The sequence below is a fragment of the Macrobrachium rosenbergii genome, chromosome 14 (genome assembly GCF_040412425.1).
Source record: "Macrobrachium rosenbergii isolate ZJJX-2024 chromosome 14, ASM4041242v1, whole genome shotgun sequence".
NCBI lineage: Eukaryota > Metazoa > Arthropoda > Malacostraca > Decapoda > Palaemonidae > Macrobrachium > Macrobrachium rosenbergii.
Window position 1 is genome coordinate 30,764,983 of NC_089754.1, and position 21,470 is coordinate 30,786,452.

Here is a 21,470-nt window from a genome sequence, read left to right on the forward strand (position 1 = left end):
AACTGCTTCCACTTTTTTGCCTGTGTCCTGCACCTTGCTTTGCAGCCACATTTGCTTTGTGGAACTTCCAGCTTTAGTGAATGTGGAATTCTCTGCCTTCTGTTGTACAGGATATCCTCTTATGAAAGATCGATTTCTTAGTCTATGCTAAATTATATGTGACATATCTGTTTCCTGCTCCCTGTTGTTAATCAGTCACTTTATTAAAGAGTTTTGTCATCACCACTTGAATAATGAGAGATGTGATGTGTTTTGGCCATTATCTTAGTAATGGCACAATGGCATTGTCTGTTATTTAAAAGATTAATTTCATTGGTCATAGTTCTCCACGGTCATTTGAGTGCTGTACATGTAACGTTTTCATGTCAAACATTAGTTTATTCAAGTGAACTGGATATTGAATGATTTGGTGATCCCTCATTTTTTCTATTAACTCTCACACAAGAATACTTCATTTTGCATACTGTAGATAACATTAGTTTTTTCCTCTTGTGTCAGATCAGTTTGAAGGTCGTTAATGAGTAGCAGAGGGAAAGAACAGGTCATTGTATCTGGGGAAGGTAGGAAGTGGCTACTGTTGGCCCAGCAGGTAGACCCATGTGCCCCCTAAATACCCCTACCCCTAGGTCACACAGACAGCAAGTTCTTGAGTGAATCCCATTCGTCTCATATCCTGGAATGTTATTTGTTTGATGAAGCAAGTCTGGCTGCACTTTGCCGTTCATAATTGGTTAGCATGGTAACCTTGGATTTGAGAACTTTCGTGGTTTATTGTTCAGTTTTTATTGCTGTGATTAGAGGAAGGTGACTTTGTGTTACCAAGGGCTCCTGCTCCTTGAGCTTGTCCCATTTGCAAATTTTTGATTTCATATTGTTGGAGTTCCTGATGAGAAGAGTTTGTGTGGTTGTTATCAACCCAGTCATACCTTCTGGTGTCTTACTGCTCACAGAGAGTACATAATATTGCATTGTAGCTGAGATTTAGAGAGAGCCAGAATTGAAAGATAGAAATAAATGAGGTGAGAAATAAATGAGGTGCTCAGGGATTAATGTAAATGGTAGGTGGAGGATGTGTTAATCGTAGTTGAATGGTGAGGAACCAGGCTGGAGAGATCATTTTAGTTTAAAGAGGAACCAGATTAGGCCAAGTTTTCTTTTCTGCTGTTACTTTTCCACGGCATTCTGAGTAGCATTTTGAGTGGGAAAGAGATAGGAGAACATAGGTACTAATGTCTTTTGAGGATGATGATAGATGCAGTCTGTGGGGCAGTGTGGTTCATACATGGTCTCAACTACTTAATGGGGATGCAAGGTCTCTGAAGTTAACACAAGAATAGATCTGTGTTTTGTCCTCATTGTTTGCATGCAGGCATAGAATTGATGAACTTGATCATTAGTCTGTATCCCTGATGTTTGTTTATTTTCATTTAATAGAGGACCTAGTTATACCTTGTAAGGTGTTATTGCTACCTTGTTGGGAGTTTCTTTGGTGATTGGGTGCTGCTGAGGGTTTTAGACTTTTGTGCATTGCTTTTAGGATCTTAAATTTTGCAGCTGTTGCTACTGGGTTGTGAAAATGTTAGAGCCACTGCTTTCAAGCGATGCTTATGTCTTTCTGTAAGGAGTGGAATAGAGGTCTTTGTTTAATTTGCAGTAATGAATGTCAGAATTTGATGGCAGAAGAATGCAGTTTTGGTCAAGAGACAGTTTCCTCATCTATCTGGATTCTGATGTGACTGAGACAAGTTAGCTGTTACTTCTCTGTTTGTGTGGTGTGTGATCTTTTGTTTTTTTTTCACCTTGTGATATGGTTTCTGAGTAAACTTGAATTATTTTGTTTGAATTGGTGTTGAGTATTGATACCTTCTTGCATTGGTACTTGACATTTTTAAGATGGAACACTTGGTTTGGCTTGCTGAAATTGTGATTTAGGTAACTGTTATGGGAACTCTTCCCATTCTGCTGGAGGTATTTTTTTGTTTTGAGATGTTTCTGCAGGTTAATCAGCTACAGCACCTTTTAGACTAGGCATTATTAGTGATTGTTGTAGATTGTCTGCATATTTTGGGAGGATCTGTCGTGCTGTCTGACACTGAGATGAGAACATGCTGTTCTTCAGTGATCTGCTAAAGATTATCCATAATGTCAATTTTTTTAGCCAGGGCAGGCAATTTTGGCATCTGCCCAAAGCAATCACAACTGAGTCTTCATTTGTACTCAAGTAACTGTCCTCTGTAGATACTTGTTTCTGGGGAGGCTTGGGTAGAATTGAAGTTGCATATTAAACATAGAGTCATATTTCTTATGTATATGATAGGTGGTTTCTTTGTTCTGTGATGTTTAATAGACTTTTGAGAACTTGTTGAATTTTTTATTAGGTGTGCAGTCAGGGATTATGTTCACTCCAAGTTAGGTTTGGTTTTGCACTCAATCTAAGGAGATCCCATTACTTTTCCATGGTATTCTGAGTAGCATTTTGAATGGGAAAGAGATAGGAGGGCATAGGCACTAATGTCTTTTTAGGATGATGATAGATGCAGCCTGTGGGGCAGTGTGGTTCATACATGGTCTCAACTACTTAGAAGGAATGCAAGGTCTCTGATGTTAATGCAAGAATGGATCTGTTTTTGTCTTCAGTGTTTTTTTGCAAGCATAGAATTGACGAACTTGACCAGTAGTCTCTGTATCTTTGGTGTTTGTTTATTTTCATTTAATGGAGGACCCAGTTATAGCCTGTAAGGTGTTATTGCTACCTTGTTGGGAGTTTCTTTGGTGATTGGGTGCTGCTGAGGGTTTTAGACCTTTGTGCATTGCTTTTAGGATCTTAAATTTTGCAGCTGGTGCTACTGGGTTGTGAAAATTTTAGAGCTACTACTTGTCTGTTTGTTTAGTGTGTAATCTTTTATTTTTTTCACTTCGTGATGTTGTTTCTGAGTAAACTTGAATTATTTTGTTTGAATTGGTGTTGAGTGTTGATACCCTCTTGCATTGGTACTTGACATCTTTAAGATGGAACACTTGGTCTAGCTTGCTGAAACTGTGATTTAGGTAACTGTTATGGGAACTTTTCCCTTTCTGCTGGAGGTATTTTTCGTTTTGAGATGTTTCTGCAGGTTAATCAGCTACAGCACCTTTTAGACTAGGCATTATTAGTGATTGTTGTAGATTGTCTGCATATTTTGGGAGGATCTGTTGTGCTGTATGTTCCTGAGATGAGCACATGCTGTTCTTCAGTGATTTGCTAAAGATTAGTCATAATGTCAGTTTTTTTTAGCCAGGGCAGGCGAGTTTGGCATCTGCCCAAAGCAATCCCAGCTGAGTCTTCATTTGTACTCAAGTAACTGTCCTCCATGGATACTTGTTTCTAGGGAGGCTGCTTATATTCCAGTCAGGTTGGGTAGAATTGAAGTTGTCTATTAAACATAGGGTCATATTTCGTAAGTATATGATAGGTGGTTTCTGTGTTCTGTGATGTTTAATAGACTTTTGAGAGTTTGTTGAATTCTTCATTAGGTGTGTAGTCAGGGATTATGTTTACACCAAGTTAGGTGTGGTTTTGCACTCCGTCTAAAGAGGTCCCATTAGTTGAAAGTTATGTTGTTTGGGTTTTTTGCCTTCACTAAAAGGCCTCATTTGGTGACAGTACTCATAGTAATCGTATCCTCTGGTTTCCAAATGCTACATCATTGGCACATGTGAAGATCTTGGCATCTGATGAGAAATTGAGTGATAAAATTTCCCTTGAGAATGCTGTAAAGGAAAGGGCAGAGGATGACTTCTTACTGCATGCTAGTTGAATGGAAATTTTTTCCCTTGATTTTGGCATACTTGTATTAGTCCCTCCCTTCAAAACTGGGTGCTATTGCTTTTCCTCGTTGGCAATCTTTGTTCATCTGTTTGTCTGTGTGACTGTCTGACAGTGTGTCACACTTGCCTCATCATCACAATCTCTCCTATATGGTTAAAGGGATTTCAGTTAAACTTGGTACTGTACAAGGTAAACCATCATGCCTAGATATGCAGGAAGAAAGATTGTTTGTCTTGTGTTCCATCAGTGTATGTCCCACGTACCTTGTCATCACAACTCATTGTAAACAGCTGAAAGGGGTTTCAATCAAACTTCTTACAAGGGTAGACTCTCATGCATAAAAGTGCATGATAGTAGGTTTTCCTTCTGTGTTTCTGTCGACATGTCTGTTAATCTTACCATTTCACTGTAACTCCTACATTGTTGAGGTGAATTTTAGTCTAATTTGGTACAAAGATAGACTGTAATGCATAGATTTGCAAGAAAGAAGGTTACCCATGTGTCTGTCCATCAGTGTGTTTTGTTGAGTTGACCTTGTCATTGCAACTCTTTCTACAGAGTTGAAGGAATTTCAGTCAATCTTGGTACAAAGATTGGTGCACGAGCATGCATAAAGATAGGTTGTCATTTGTGTGTCCGATTTCATTGATCAAAATATTGGTTGGAGGTCTGTATGGGTGTGTATTGCTTTAGCAATACTCTCAGAATATTGTTTTTTTGTTATTTACTGTTTATTGAACTTATAGTTAGTACTGCATGGCATGCTAAGCTGATATATATCACTTATTCATTTTTTTAGTGGTTTGGAAGTTTGCCCAAAATGTTTTATGCTTGATTAGAACAAAAGTAAGGTTCTTGGTTTTCATTACTGGCAGGTTATTTACATCAGTAGTATTGAAAGTTTTTGGGAGGAAATAAATCGTATACAGACTGTTTGTATTATTAATGTCTATTGGTCTTTGTTGGTTGGTTAGGATTCAGAAGTCCATATCAGGTGTCTTACTCCCTTCCACATCTTACCACACTTATGGGCACCTTAGGGCATGACCCTATGTAGACCTGATGGAGGCTCGGTCAGAGCCAGCCTACTGATGTTAGGGACGTTTCACTTGGAGACACGTGTTACAAACTTTAAAGGTGGTAGTACTCTATCCATAATGACTGGACTTTACATTCAGGCATCTTTTTTTAGCCTGATATGGTAAATTGTACTCAAAATAATTCCTATCTATGGAGGCAACATGGGACTTTACCGTAAACCAAAAAGTCCAAAGACTGGTGACATGATTCTCATTCAAGTTGCTTTGAAATGTTCTTACTGATGCCAATAAAGAGATTTCTTGTCAGCTACTTCGAGATCACTTGAAGCAATACTGTTTCCTAATTCTTGCAATTAATTGAGCAGATGCTTAAGATTGTTCATATTCAGAGCAAGTTAAAGATATCTTTTGCTGAAAAGTAGAGAATTATTTACTTGGTAACCAAATGCTTGGTTATGACTGCAAATTATTTGTTTGGTAATGAGACCACGTCTAATATACATTCATACTTTGGTTAATGTGTTAAGATTATTAGTCAAAAAGAATTCTGCTGATCTAGATATTTCAACTGCTAAGAGTGTGGAAGATTGAAGGCTAATTCAAATGCTTTCTCAAGATTTCATTTTCATAGGCAGTGGACTCAGCATGTACGTTATAGACGGCATTATGGTACGAAGGTTATACAGAGAAATTATACTCTCTGCAGAATACACAATAAACAGAATGCCTTCCAATTCTATGGTAGTGTCTCCAAATACTTGTTATAAACAATACTTTCCAGGTACTGTTATTAGTCATGATGTTGTTAAGGAGTCATTTTGACCACCAAAGTTCTTCCAGGTGAATTGTGCCTTTGTAATGCCAAAGATGGCCTTAGGTCTCTGACAGTTAAGCCTAAGTCCATTTGCTTATCATCCATAATTTTACAAGATAGCAGTGCTTCATGATGGCTAAGTTGGAGTGGAAAAGTTTGACCCTGCTTTGGTTAAGTTACAAATTAGAGCTCAGAATTTTTCTATGTCCTCTTAGTGTTCAAGATTATCTTTGATTTTGTGAATTTCCAAACTGCTTTGAGGATTCAGATTAAGTAAAGTAACAAAATGACCAATTAGCAAAAGAAATATTTCAACAGCTCAGTCAATTCATCTCCAGATTGAGTTCTGGTTTCAGCCATTTTCAGTTTGCTTCAGCCCATGGGAAATTGCCCGAGGGGACAAAATGCTTCCAGTAACCAAACAGTTATCAGTTACGGTGCTAATTACCTTCATTGAGGAGAGAGGCATAACACCATGGTTGTTCTCAGTTACTGTGGGATTGTTTATAACTCTCATATGGCTTCTGGTAGCAAGGCAGTGTTTGAAGGCTCATTGGTTCCAGCAGCAGCATTCCTTTAAGGTCAGCCCCCGCTTTGGGGGGGACACTAAAAACTTGGAAAAAAAAAAATTTTTTTTTTAGTTCTTGATATATATACCTTGTTTTGGAAAATAAAATTTTGTTTGATCTCTAGCTTTTTTATTGTTAACCTTTGTTGTACATTTGAGTTTATTTCTCTTTAGCCTGAACACATGAACTCTACATGAGTTTTATTTCATTTACACAATGAAAAGATAATGCTGTATACAAATTTTGATGGCATACTCTTGAGAAACTATATGGCATTTCATGTGTGTATTCATGAGAACTATGTAGTTTGAGAAACTATGCAGCAAATCTCATGTGCACATTCTTGAGAACTATGTAATTCTAACAGCCATAATGATCTCTTTCTTTATTTCTTCATATTTTCTCAGACAAACTACACTGCAATACCCCTTCTCAGGACGCCTGTTAACCTACACTCTCTTTAACAAAGCAAGGTCAGTGCTTACCCACTACACTATGGAGCATAGTGGGTTAGCATACCTTGCTTTACAAGCCAGCATACAAGTTTGATTCCCACCTCGATTGGGGTATTAACATAATACCAACTTCAGAATCAAGGCTTCCAGCGACAAGTGTCAAAGATAAATATAAGGTAATTCAGAAGTTACGAGGTCATTATGGCTATTAGAAATACGTACAGTGCATTTATGTAATCCAGTATATTTACAATCATAAAACAAAATATAGTACAATTACAATGGATATATAAAAATTACCTCCTGTAGATTAAGTATAATACAATACAGGGATGTCACAATTAGTGGGTGTTTCTGAGCCTACTCAGTTATATGAACTAAATAAATTTTAAAGAATACCATACTCTAATTTTTGACAATAGACTGGTCTATATTTGTTGCTAACTCCTTGCAAGTGTCTTGAAAAATGGCATAGTTGTAAATCTAAAGTTCTTAGGTTTTGTCTTAAAAACTTAAATAATTTATCAGCTAAGCAACAATGTCATATGCACTGTGTGTGTGTGTGTGTGTGTGTGTGTCTGTGGAGAGAGAGAGAGATCTTACAGTATTCATGCATCAGAATAGGTTGATTTTGCATTCAGACTGTATATGAAGAGAGAGAGAGAGAGAGAGAGAGAGAGAGAGAGAGAGAGAGAGAGAGAGAGAGAGAGAGAGAGAGAGTGTGTGTGTGTGTGTGTGTGTGTGTGTGTGTGTGTGTGTGTGTGTGTGTGTGTGTGTGTGTGTGTGTGTGTGTGTGTGTGTGTGTGTGTGTGTGTGTGTGAGAGAGAGAGAGAGAGAGCGAGCTTACAGTATACATGTATCAGAGTAGGTTGTTGCTGCATTCAGACTGTATATGCAGAGAGAGAGAGAGAGAGAGAGAGAGAGAGAGAGAGAGAGCTTACAGTATACATGTATCAGAATACGTTGTTTTTGCATGTAGACTGTATATGCAGTGAGAGAGAGAGAGAGAGAGAGAGAGAGAGAGAGAGAGAGAGAGAGAGAGAGAGAGAGAGAGAGAGAGAGAGCTTACAGTATACATGTATCAGAATACGTTGTTTTTGCATGTAGACTGTATATGCAGTGAGAGAGAGAGAGAGAGAGAGAGAGAGAGAGAGAGAGAGAGAGAGAGAGAGAGAGAGAGAGAGAGCTTACAGTATACATGTATCAGAATACGTTGTTTTGCATGTAGACTGTATATGCAGAGAGAGAGAGAGAGAGAGAGGGGGTGGGGGCTAGCTTACAGTATACATGTATCAGGTTGCCTTTGCAATCAGACTCTGTATATGCAGTGTGTGTGTGTGTGTGTGTGTGTGTGAGAGAGAGAGAGAGAGAGAGAGAGAGAGAGAGAGAGAGAGAGAGAGAGAGAGAGAGCGAGCTAGCTTACAGTATGCTGTATAAGAATAGGTTGTTTTTGCATTCAGACTCTGCATATGCAGTGTAAGAGACAGAGAGGGATTGAGAGAGAGAGCTAGCTGACAGTGTACATGTATCAGAATAGGTCACTTCTGCAATCAGTCTCTGTATATGCAGAATGTGTGTGTGTGTATGTGTGAGAGAGAGAGAGAGAGAGAGAGAGAGAGAGAGAGAGAGAGAGAGAGCGAGCTTACAGAATGCTGTATCAGAATAGGTTGTTTTTGTGCATTCATACTCCGTATATACAGTGTAAGAGAAAGAGAAAGAGAGAGAGAGAGAGAGAGAGAGAGAGAGAGAGAGAGAGAGAGAGAGAGAGAAATTTTCGGTATACATATTTGTATCAGATTAGGATTATGTATTGTTAACTCAGTAAATGCATTATAAGCAAATCAATGTTATATACACATACCAGTACATCTATATACACATTTCATAAGGTACAGCTCTTAAAAACCTGATAATAGTGTTTACATCTAATTCAAATTGCCCTAATAAATGTATGGTATTCAAATATCTAATAAATACAAATTACTCCTAGTGAACAAAGTTAAATGTTTTTCAAATTGTGAAAAATTAAGCCCTGCAATTGATCATTCTTACAAAGAAGCTGTGACAGTTGTACAATACATGTAATGGCAGAGAAAATCAAAACACTATCATAAATACCAAATATAATTTACAGTCATCTAAAATTACCAATGCCAAACAGAGGTGAAAAATCCGAAGTTACAAATCAAGAGAAAAGATAAACACAGCAGCCAAAGTGACTAGTTTGTAAAAATGGTTGGCTTGGACATTTTAAGTTTCCCCTGTCATTGTGGTCTGTGGAGAAGCCTAAGCTAACACCAAATACATTTCAGGAGTAGCAGCACTCGTATACAAAACCTGTAACTACAATAACACCTCAACAGACACTTTGGGGGTCTGGCCTTCCTGACAAGCAACAGGGTCTGTTAGCTATCATAGACTCTATATCATAGCCTGCACTTGAATATTTCTAGATATCTTGCTAACAGCAATTCCACGTAGTAGTTCCTAACCCACACTAACCTGTACTTTACACTTAACATTAAATTTAATGGATATGTGTCACATTTAAAATAGTAACCACGGACACACAGTTATCTAGTAGCTAATAAATACAGAAGTCCACGAAGTTGAAGTGCTACTGAACGTTGCAGAAAAAAAAAAAACTAAGTTCCAGTTTTGAATGCTTTTAGAAGTCATATTTACATAATATTATCGCTGACGTTACTTTTAACATTAATATGAAATACTATTAACATTACATTAATGTGAAGTGCTATCAACAAATAACATTGATTTGAAGTGCTACTTACAATTTAGCTTATGTGGACCTCCACATTCAAATTTTACATACAAAAGGGCTCACCTAATGGCTTTGATTTCGGAAAATGAAAAGGCTTTTCTATAAATATTTTTCCTTTGCAATCTACGACTGAAACATTAATGCTTCAGAAATACATCTACAAGGGATTGATTTAAGTATTTTACTTTAAATATTATGCATTGTCTACATTTAGATTAAGAATAACGGAGGGGGTGAATTGAAATGTTCATGTCATGTAAAGTTTTATGAAACAAAAAGCAGACAAAAATTAATAAGAAATCCCACGTGCTTTGCAGGTCTGGGTTCAATACTCTACCGCATAATATTAAAGCGATTCCTAGTCTATCATTAGTCATTTTGGCTCCTGTTTATCTTTTTTCTTAACTAGTAACTTCGGATTTTTCCCCTATATATTTTGGCATTGGTAATTTAGATGACTGCAAATTGTATTTGGTATTTATGATAGTGTTTTGATTTTCTCTGAAATTAAACTTACTGATCAACACTGGAAAATCAAAGAAAAAATTACGTTATGAACTGTAATGTTTTGTGACTAGTATCATTTTATATTTGTTAAGTACCATGATTGATAATTCTTTTCCTGGATCATACTTGAATTTTTTTTAATCTAATGTCAAAATACAAAATAATTTCTCTTTGAAGTACTATATTAAAACTTGGATTATAAATTAATGCCCTCAGAAGTAAAATTCTGTATTTTTTTGTTATCAAAAACAATTTATGAGCCACTATAATCTTGAAAATGCATTAAAGCCTAGGTTGGCTTGCTAACAAATTTGTATGCTGAGGACAGCTGATGTCTTCAAGGATCTTGGGTAAAGACAATCTTCCCTTGAAGAATAATCTGAAATAAATGAGAAAGGTTACAAAAATATCACCTCTTTTGTACATGGAATTTCAAATATTTATATTTCATAATCATTACGGTTATATAATCACCAATAATTTATCATCGTCATTCAAAATATTCACACAGTCCAATAGGACAAGATAAAAACCTCACATCTGGAAAGAAGTACAGATGAAAGCTACCAGAATAAACAACTACATATAGAAACGCCAGGTATAACCAAGGCACTGGTGAATAACATTTCAATTATACACAGCTTCACTACCAGCATCCCAGTTCTACACTCTCAAAGTGAAGATTAAGACAGAGTTATGATACTGGACAGTGATACATCTGACACTACAACAACATGTGGAAGCTGATGCTTTGTAAAGCAATTAGCATGCACTGAGTCTACAGGTTAAATTGCTGTAAGTAGTTGCAGGAGGTCTAAAATGTTAGTCCATTGCTGAAAAATTTGGTACACGTTTGTTTTCTCCAAATTTGGCTGTGGCCTTTATCATGAAAATCTTCTCTGATTCATTCTAAACCGAGGAGGATTTTGTATTGTGAATGGTAAAATATCAATCAATCAATTAATCATTTCCTGTAGCACCCACGTAGATGCGTAGGGCCTCGAACTTACGCCACCAAATTCTGTCCTGGGCTAATTCCTCAAGATCTCCACAACACACTTCTCCTGCTTCCCGCCTCATTGTCCTTAACCAAGGTCTCCTTTGACCTGCCTCTACCTCTTCTACCAAGGGCAATCCACCCCGGTGTACTATTCCCTCTCTTCTATGCACATTGCTTAGCAACTTAAAGCATGAGAACCTAACATACTCATCAACCAGCTGCACCCCGTTACTTCTCTAATTTTGTTATTTGATATTCTATCCCTCCAGTTAATTCCTAATATTCCTCTGAGTGCCTTATTTTCAAATGCTAAGAATTTATTATCCGAAGTCGCTATATTGCACCACGACTCATGTCCATAAATCAAAATACTCCTAACCATTACCTTATAAATTTTGATTTTTGTATGCACAGAAAAATTGCTATTATTCCAAATATTTTTAAGCATTCCCACTGCCTGATGAGCCTTTTTTAATTTCCCCACAAATTCTTTGCTCAGATCCTTATATAAATAAGTACACAGATATTTAAACTTATCCACTTGTTTTACAACCATGCCTTCAGTTCGGCAATCCTGTGCATTTTCAATATTCATGTTCATGATTTCAGTTTTTCCGCTATTAATAACCAAACCAACCTGTCGACTTTCACTGACTAGACAATCCAACACTCTCCGCATCTTTTCTGGTCCCTCGCAGATCAAAACTATATCATCAGCACAGTCTAAATCAAGAAGTTTCTCATTTTCCCTCCAGAATATACCTGCATCCGTTCCTCTTTTAACCCTTCTCAAAGCAATCTACGACCAATGCAAACAACAGAGGAGACAGAATGCCCATCCTGAATCACACCAGACTAACTTCAAACGGATCACTCAAACACCCATCAACCATCACTTTACAAGATGTGCCCTCATGCATGTTCATGACAACCCCCTCAAACTTTTCCGGTATTCCATAATGCCTCATGGTTTTTCCCATAGTCCGTCTCGAAATGCTATCAAAGGCCTTTTCAAAATCAACAAAAAAAAAAGACTTAACGGGGTTCTCATTTTATTAGCTTGCTGCATTAAATGCCTAACTATGAAGATCTGATCACTGCAACCCCGTCCCTTTCTAAAACCAGCCTGTTCATCCCTCAGAATACCATCAATCACTGGCTCCAACCTATTCAACAATACTGAAAATTTTCAAGGCTACAGGTGACAAAGTGATTCCCCTCCAGTTACCACACCTACTCAGATCTCCTTTCTTTGGAATTTTAATGGTCACACCATTCTTCCAACCTGATGGTATTATCCCTGTCACCTATATCTCGTTTAATCATATCTTCAAGACAGCTACTAATCTATCCTCTTCCACTTTAAACATTTCCGGGAGGAAACCATCCTTTTCTAGTACCTTACAATTCTATAACAGTTTTATTCCCTTGAGTGCTACTTCTAGCTTGATCTCACCTCCATCAATACTTAAATTTTCCTGCGCAGGCGGTATCCTCTTCTAGGGGGACTGGTCTATTAAGAACTGTCTCACAGTGCTCTGTCCATCTGTTTGTTATTTCAACATTTTTGGTCAATAAATCACATTCATATCCCTGACTGGTATATCCTTACGCTTACCAGCACTGCCACTCAGCTCTCCAATTGCTTTATATGCTATCATTTTGCTCTGACCATTTTTATTCATTAATTTTTCAGTTTCCGCAACCTTTTCATTAACAGATCTTCTTTTATCTCTCTTAGTCTTTTAACTTCTGAATCCAAACTCATGTATTTGGTTCTTGCTAGTTCAAAATCTTCATTAAAAATGCATCTCTCCTCAATTTTGCCTCATCTCTTTTATTATATCGTATGTTTCCTCAGGCATCCACATCTTTTTCCTCAATCTGAGTCCCCTCCTGATCGTGCAACCAGCAGCCTCGTGCAAAGCTTTATTCACATCCCCCGACATCTCATCTACACTTCTCCCTCCCTCCTCCAATGTTTCCAACACCAAAAACCTGTTTCTGCATTCTATTCTAAATTACTCCTTTTCCTCTCCTTCCCTTCTAAGCATAGCAATATCGTACCTATCAACAACAGGTTTTCCAGTCAGACTTTTTAGCTTAAGTCTTATTTTTGCAATGCTGAGACGATGATCACTACCAATATCTGCTCCCCGATTAACACGAACATCTAGCAAAGAGCTTCTATGCCTTTTACTAACAGCAATATGATCAGTCTGATTTTTATATTTTCCACACCGTGACACCCATGTCGTCTTGTGTATACTGTGATGTTGAAAAAGCGTTCCCCCAATGACTAAGTCATTTGCTAAACAGAAACTCCCAAACGTTACTCCATTTCACTCATCCTACCACCGACACCCATCTCACCCATACAAGCCTAAATCCTTCATTCGAGCAGCCCATTATTGCACTGAAGTCTCCGATACAAATCAAAACATGTCTAGCGACTCACCCTATACCTTCCTGCAGCTTTCCATAAAATGTCTTTCCTTTCATCAGGTGCATCATTAGTGGGTGCCTAACACACAAACAGACTGATGTTACCATGATTTGACTTGAACTGTGCGTACAACGATCGCTTGTCCATATGATCCCTTTCACATAGAGCCTCCTCTGCATTGCATCCCAACATTAATCCTATTCCCTGATAATGCTTTCCAACCCGTCGGCCAGACGTCAACAAACAAATTCTTCTAAATCCAATTTATCGATTCCAGTTAGTCTTCTCTGTTACGGCACAAATGTCTAATTCATAAATAAAAACGGCCACTAACTCTTCAATTTTGCTATCCCGAAACAGCGTTCTCACATTCCAGTTGCCAATTTTGAAACTATTTTTAGCATGAATAAAAGAATTAGGAGACCGTGAGATTCTTAGCATCCCCTGCCCATTTAAGGGCTGCACCGGACGGGGGGCCATTCCTCTTCTGTCCGAGTCCGTCAAGGTTTCTTTAGTTAACTACAAGAACAATTCGCCGCAGTGTTGCAGTCGCAGTGGGCAGCTAACTTGTCTGCATGCCAACACCCAAAAGGTTCAGTTATGCTGAGGCCAATCGCATGCTGGCGTGCTTCCCAGCCATTTCACTCTCAAGGAATTTACCTGCCTGAGAAGCAAACACCCCCTTGCTTCCAGGGCATTGATCTGTGTGGGTAGAAGGTGATCACTCCCCCACTAGCTATATACAATGCATAAAGCCACACTCACCATAGAAAAACAATTAACAGTCATTGATCAAATGTATTTCCTGGTAACCTTTCAATGGCTGACGATCTATTAGCCTTAAAATACTATACTTGACTGCAATAGGTACCCCTAACCATGTCTTGTTAAAATGTTTAAATTTTTATATATCTGAGTTACCTGAATTTCAATAACCATTTTGCCCCATCCAAAATCAAATTTGGTGACTAGAGGATCTGACCTATCCAGAGGCACAAATGCCAAAGATTTTCAATTTGAGGACTAACTTGTTGCACAGTGACAGGTAATCTAACAGTACATAACAGCCTATGGTGTGAATAGTAAATGGTGCTATACATGCAAAAAATGCAAATGCAATATACTTTAACAGTACTGTATAGATTTCCCAAGCTACATGGGCTACGTTAAGTTAGACCAAGACAGTTACAATACTGTATCTTTAAGGGTAGGCCACTGGTAGCTTGGGTTAATTCGAAAGGACTTAGTCTGACTGCAAGCCACAAAACTCCCGTCTATTCATATAAAATATTATAGACTCCATTGAGAGACCAGGACATTAATGAAGGACTCAACAGTTGCTTGAGACAGGAGAAGGTCGAAAAATCCTTATTGTTTTTACTAAGTACAAGAAATCTCAGGATACAGTGGAGAGCTTAACTTATGCAATAAACATGGGGAAATTGTACAGTACTGTTCTGACGGTTCAGTTTAAACCAAGAGCTGAGCCATTAAGATATAATGGGTTATTATAGCAAAACTAACCTACATACCTGTCTATGTTTTACAACACAAAAGTTTTGCACAGGTAATACCACCTAGACAATAGCAAAACAAAAGTACTTACAGCACTGTCAGGGTACCCAGGAATTAACCTAGCCTTTATGCTGCATCCAGTTCTTGGTTACTGTTCCTTAAGCAGCTCTCAGTGATAAAAGCTGAATGCAAATCAATGAACTCAAGTCTCTGAAGGGAGAGATAAAATGAAGTTACTAATGGGTTCAGCTCAACTTTTCAAGATTCCAAATAAATCATATTGCTTTAACCAGATTAATGTCTAACCCCAAATACAAGCAATGACGTACTGGATTCAGTTGCATATGTTCAGACATCTGGCTGCAAATTATAGCGTTCAATTCCTGTATGTAAACTCACCAACCGTAATTTAACTCGTACTTAAAAGTTTGTGCCTGAACTATACTTATAACACGTCCTCATCCTGTATGAGAATGACCTGATAAAATGAGCCAAGTAGCACGGAAAATTTCTGAACCACAGGTAAAAACAATAATAATTGCAATTTAGGCAATAAAGCTTTATGCCTGGCCAGTGGAGTATAATTGAAAGTCCCTTATGGGACTATGGCCAGAAGTGTCTCTGGTATGGTGTCATATAGACAGTAATAAAAGATTTACAGTGTCACTTAAACCCTAAGCTAATGGGCTGCTACTTTTCCTCCAGGCCATCAGATCTTTTACCACTTAGCTGTCTATCTTCTTTCAGTCTTTTGCCATTTTTCATCACGAGTTCGGAAACAAATCGTGAACTAGTCCTCAGACTACAAAAACGCACAACTAGGCTGGTTAGACCACTGCAGAAGAGTAATATTACAAATGAAAAGTATATACTACAGAAATGGTCGACAAGTTGATTTCTCAATTCCTAAATAGTAACCAACACTTAAAAGACTGACACTCAAGCCCTGCAGCATTGGCATTTGCTGAATTTCAGACCACCACGGCATAATACTGATTGAAGATTCACTTGAACTTGCTGGACATGTCACACAAACCTGGGTACATTCCTTAGCAATCCCCAAATTAAAGTGACCACACCATATACATTTGACTCAACAGAAGTTAAAGCAACCTGAAGTATCCTAACTAGTACATTTTGGCCATTCTTGTGGATATTTTGTCTCGTGACAATTCTCTACGACATTCAGATCAGAGCAAAAACAGGCTAACAATAATACTTTGCCTCTTAAGAATAGGAAAACAAGAACTTCTTTATATTCAAAATGCATTATTGTATGCATATCCCAAGGACATTTATATTACTCTTGATATTACTTTACAGCTACTTCAGCACGGCAACTTGATACTGGAATTTTTATACTGTGCTCCAAGTCTCGTTAAAATGCTTACTAAAATCATACTAAAATCTGTAAAAAATATTACTGTTAATGCGATATTTACCGCCTTGTTTTATGTTTTAACATAACTTAACATTTCCATGGGGCTGGTACTAAACATGGTGCTCACAGGAGCAGCAATGGTACTCAAGTGAAAATTTACCTGCCTCTCTGGCTTCATATTCTTTTCCCAATAATTATGCAACTTCAGTACCAGACTACTAATTCTACAGGTTAAATTGCTGTAAGTAGTTGCAGGTCGTCTAAAATATTAGTCCACTGCTGAAAAGTTTGGTACATGTTTGTTTTCTCCAAATTTGGCTGTGGCCTTTATCATGCACACCTTCTCTAATACATTCTAAAACGGGTAGGACTTTGTATTGTAAACGGATATTATACCATAGAGAAACAATTAACTGAACAGTCATTAAGCAAATGTATTTCCTGGTAACCTTTCAATGGCTGACGATTTATTAGCCTTCAAATACTACACTTGACTGCAATAGGTACCCCTAACCATGTTTTGATAAAATTTGTTTAAATTTTTATATATCTGAGTTACCTGAATTCCAGTAACCCTTATCCACCTATTTTGTCCCCATTCAAAAGCAAACTTGATGACTAGAGGATCTGCCATATTCAGAGGCACAAATACCAAAGATTTTCAGTTTGGGGACTAAATTGTTGCACAGTGACAGGTAATCCTACAGTACACAACAGCCTATGGTGTGAATAGTAAATGGTGCTATGCATATAAAAGTGCAAATGCAATATACTTTAACAGTACCGTATAGATTTCCTAAGCTACATGGGCTTCATTAACTTTGACCAAGACACCTACAATACTGTATCTTCAAGGGTAGCTTGGGTTAATTTGTAAGGACTAAGTCTGACTGCAAGCCACAACACTCTTCCATTCATATACAATATTATAGACTCCATTAAGAGACCAAGACATTAATGAAAGATTCAGCAGTTGCCTGAAACAGGAGAATGTCGAAAAATCCTCATTGCTTTTACTAAGTACATGAAATCTCATGATACACTGGAGAGGTTAACTCATGCAATAAACATGGGAATATTTTACAGTACTACTCTTCTGATGGTTCAAGTTTAAACCAAGAGCTTAACCATTATGATATAATGGGTTATTATAGCAAAACTAACCTACATACCTGTATGTTTTACAACAGTAGTTTTGCACAGGTAATATCACCTAGAAAACAGCTAAACAAAAGTACTTACAGCACTATCAGGGTACCCAGGAATTAACGTAGCCTTTATGCTGCATCCAATATTGGTTACTGTTCCCTAGGTAGTTCTCGTCGACCAAGCTGAAAGCAAATCGCTGAAAGCAAATCTCTGAAAGAAGAGACAAAATAAAGTTTATAATACATTTTGCTCAACTTTTCTTCAAGATTCCATATAAATAATATTACTTTAACCAGATTAATGTCTAGCCCCAAATCCCACAAGTAATAAAAGTACTGGATTCAGTTGTACACGTTCAGACATCTGGCTGCAAATTGTAGTGTACTACCCCTAACACATTGTACAGCTCACTCAAGATAGAGCATAATTCCTGTATGTAAACTCCCCAGCCATAATTTAACTTGTACTTAAAAGTTTGTGCCTGAACTATACTTATAACATGTCCTCATCCTGTATGAGAATGACCTGATAAAATGAACCAAGTAGCACGGAAAATTTCTGAACCACAGGTAAAAACAATAATAATTGCAACTGAGGCAATAAGACTTTATGCTTGGCCAGGGAGTACAATTGAAAGTCCCTTATGGGACTATGGATAGAAGTGTCTCTGGTATGGTGTCATGTAGATAATAATAAAGGATTTACTGTGCTGCTTAAGCCCTGTGCTAATGGGCTGCTACTTTTCCTCCGGTCCCTCAATCTTTTAACAATTAGTTGTCTATCTTCTTTCAGGCTGTCTTTTACCATTTTTCATCACTAGTTTGGAAAAAAATCGTGGACTAGTCCTCAGACTACAAAAATGCACAAGCAGGCTGGTTATTCTACTGCAGAAGAGTAATATTACAAGTAAAAAATATATACTAAAGAAATGATCGACCAAATTGATTTCTCAATTCCTAAACAGTGGCCAACACTGAAGGACTGACACTCAAGCCCTACAGCATTGGTTTTTGCTGAACTTCAAACCACCACAGCCTAATATTGATTGAAGATTCACTTGAACTTGCTGGACATTGTCATACAAACCTGGTTTAATATGCTAAAATAATACACAAGGTACATTCCTCAGCCATCTCCAAAATAAAGTGACCACACCTTACACATTTGACTAAACAGAAGTTAGACCAACCTGAAATAACCTAACTTGTACTTTCTCACAATTCTTGTGAATATTTTCTTTCATTACAGTGCTTTACGACATTCAGAGCAAAGCAAACACAGGCTAACAATAATACTTTGACTCTTAAGGGTAGGAAAACAAGAAATTCTTCATATCCAAAATGCATTATTACACCCATATCCCAAGGACATGTTTATATTACTCTTGATATTACTTTACTTCAGGACGGCAACTTGATACTGGAATTTTTATACTATGCTCTAATTCTTGTTAATACGCTTACTAAAATCATACTAAAAAAATGTAGAAAATTTACTGTTAATGTGATATTTAACGTTTTTTTTTTATGTTTTAACGTAACTTTAACATCTCCATGGGGCTGGTACTAAACATGGTGCTCACAGCAGCAGCCATGGTACTCAAGTAAAAATTTACCTGCCTCTCTGGCTTCATATTCTTTTCCTAATAATTACGCAACTTCGGTAACAGACTTCCCCATACTACACCAGTCTACAGTAAACTAAACTGTAGTTTTTATAGCACCCTGTAGTTATGCCAGTCTGCAGTGATGTAATGGTACCTCTTATGAACTTTCCAACTTTTTTTTACCAATGATTTTTCTAAATCTGGAACAGCACATTCTCTCACAACCCTTAATTAGTTTTTATAACTTTTTTCTTCCTGATACAGTACACTGAGGTACAAAATTATATGCCTTAAAGATACAGACTCCAGAAGATCAAAATTATTAACACACTAATAAATTTGCTGAGATGATCACCACAAATTACACTTCTGAAATGCACACGCTGTGAAGAAGAGTTGTCCTACTAGGAGAGACACCAAACAGTTACACAGCACCAATCTACAACCACCTACAACTGAACATGGCATCAGCCAAGTGTTCAGAGTGAACGAGAGGGTAGTAACTTTTGAAGTGAATAAGTGTAACCTTATTCTAGTGTTTTGTGAATTGCGAACACTTAACACGTCTCCCATTGTGAGGGAATTGTAGTCAACTTTGCTTTGATATGGATTATAACACCACCAATTTTAAAATAAATCTGCACATTTTGAGAGTTTCTGTTTCTCCATACTTCTGTTTAGTTTGGTAAACTCTGTGAAATATAAACAGCATTCAATTGTATTAGGGCTAAAAAAAAAAAAGCATTGATATATGTAGATGAGGTGGAGGGTTTACAAATTATTAACTTTTTGTTTTTAACATGAACACATTTTGGTGTACAACATTACCCTTATGACTAGTAATGCAATATAATCCCTCGATTCCAGTTTCCTCAACTTAAACTTTACATATATAACAAGGTTCTAGCAACCTAAATTCATTCCAAATACAGTGGTCACTGGCTTTAATTAATGATCATCGATGCAATCAGATATTACACAACTTGGCTGTAAAGATAATAATGGCATTCCCAGACACCCTAGGATGTTACGTAAAGCCTGGCAGCCTCATGTGACACTGTATGTTAAACAACAACCTACTCCATTAGCCTAGCTTAAATCTTGAAACTTGACTCGCACACCATAATTATGAGAGAGATATGGCAACATGGACTGAAGACTATCTAGATATATTAGTAACTTACAATGAAATATCAAGGTTCATACTCTCGCAAGATATATCGATAACTATTCCTTTCTCATGAAAGTAATATAAACCCCGCTAGAAAAGTTATAAGTGATTTGATGAATTGAGTTACAAAAATTACAGAAGTAACCATAGGCCTCTTTGTAATACCCTATGAGGTAATCCCTACCTCTATCAAATCCTAACTTGATTCTTAAATAAAATGTTAACAGACTAATATCAACTGCATCTCAAAATAACCTAGCCTAAAAGGTTATACTATATATAGGGTCTCTGCCTCTGAACCTTAGGTCATGTGCTATTGACTAACATGATAGGGCTATATTTTCAATTCATCCACAAAGTCTTTACATTTAATTTCATTGCCTTCTTAATTCACAAAGATGCTTTCAGCAACATATCGAAAGCAAGCTACCTAACATGAAGCCTTGTTACTGGGCAAATCAACTTGCACTCGGTTCTGTCTTGGCATAGGCTAAGCCTAGGCTGACTTACTGAAGGCTATATGCAAAAATTACACATCCTTTTTAGATAAATTCACATCTCTCAGTGAAACAAAACTGACCAGCCATTGTAATTTAATTAATCTAGATATAAATATAATTGTGAATTACCTGGAAGAGCCTTATATTTGCCAAAATATGGCACAGGTGTGTGGAAGACGTTCTCACTCAGTGACATGGACACTAAAACAGTGGAGCCTCAGCCGGCAGAATCTGTCAAACAGGGTTACCAGACGGTTTGCTCCAAAAATTCCCCAAAACTTAGGGAAAATTTTCCCCAGAACTTCCCAAAGTTACCCATATCCATGCATTTCCCTGTAATCGATGACGAAGTTATACTAAATGTGTTATTAACATAGAAACCATATATGAGATACTTTAAATAACAGTAAAGATAACTGCTTCTTAATTTTTTCTTTGGGGAATGATTCTACAGAGGAGAGTGGTGTACATTCTACAGGAGCCACTGTGTATTCTAGTACATTATACATGGGCATATCTATATACGTGTATTCTATATATATAGAACTGAGAATATATATATATATATATATATATATATATATACACACATATATATATATGTATATATATATATATATATATATATATATATATATATATATATATATATATATATATATATATATATATTCTGTATACACACATATATACACACACACATACACACACACACACACATATATAT

At 37.1% G+C, this 21,470-nt stretch overlaps 1 long non-coding RNA gene across 1 annotated transcript; it reads right to left on the bottom strand.

Annotated features, from left to right (window-relative positions):
* Nucleotides 1-9,146: 9,146 nt before the first annotated feature.
* On the bottom strand, nt 9,147-20,977 carry LOC136845859 (uncharacterized). The gene is made up of 4 exons (XR_010855278.1): nt 20,873-20,977; nt 17,560-17,676; nt 15,028-15,146; nt 9,147-10,354 (listed from the first exon to the last, which is right to left on the bottom strand). It is a non-coding gene; the product is annotated as an uncharacterized lncRNA (long non-coding RNA).
* Nucleotides 20,978-21,470: the final 493 nt, after the last annotated feature.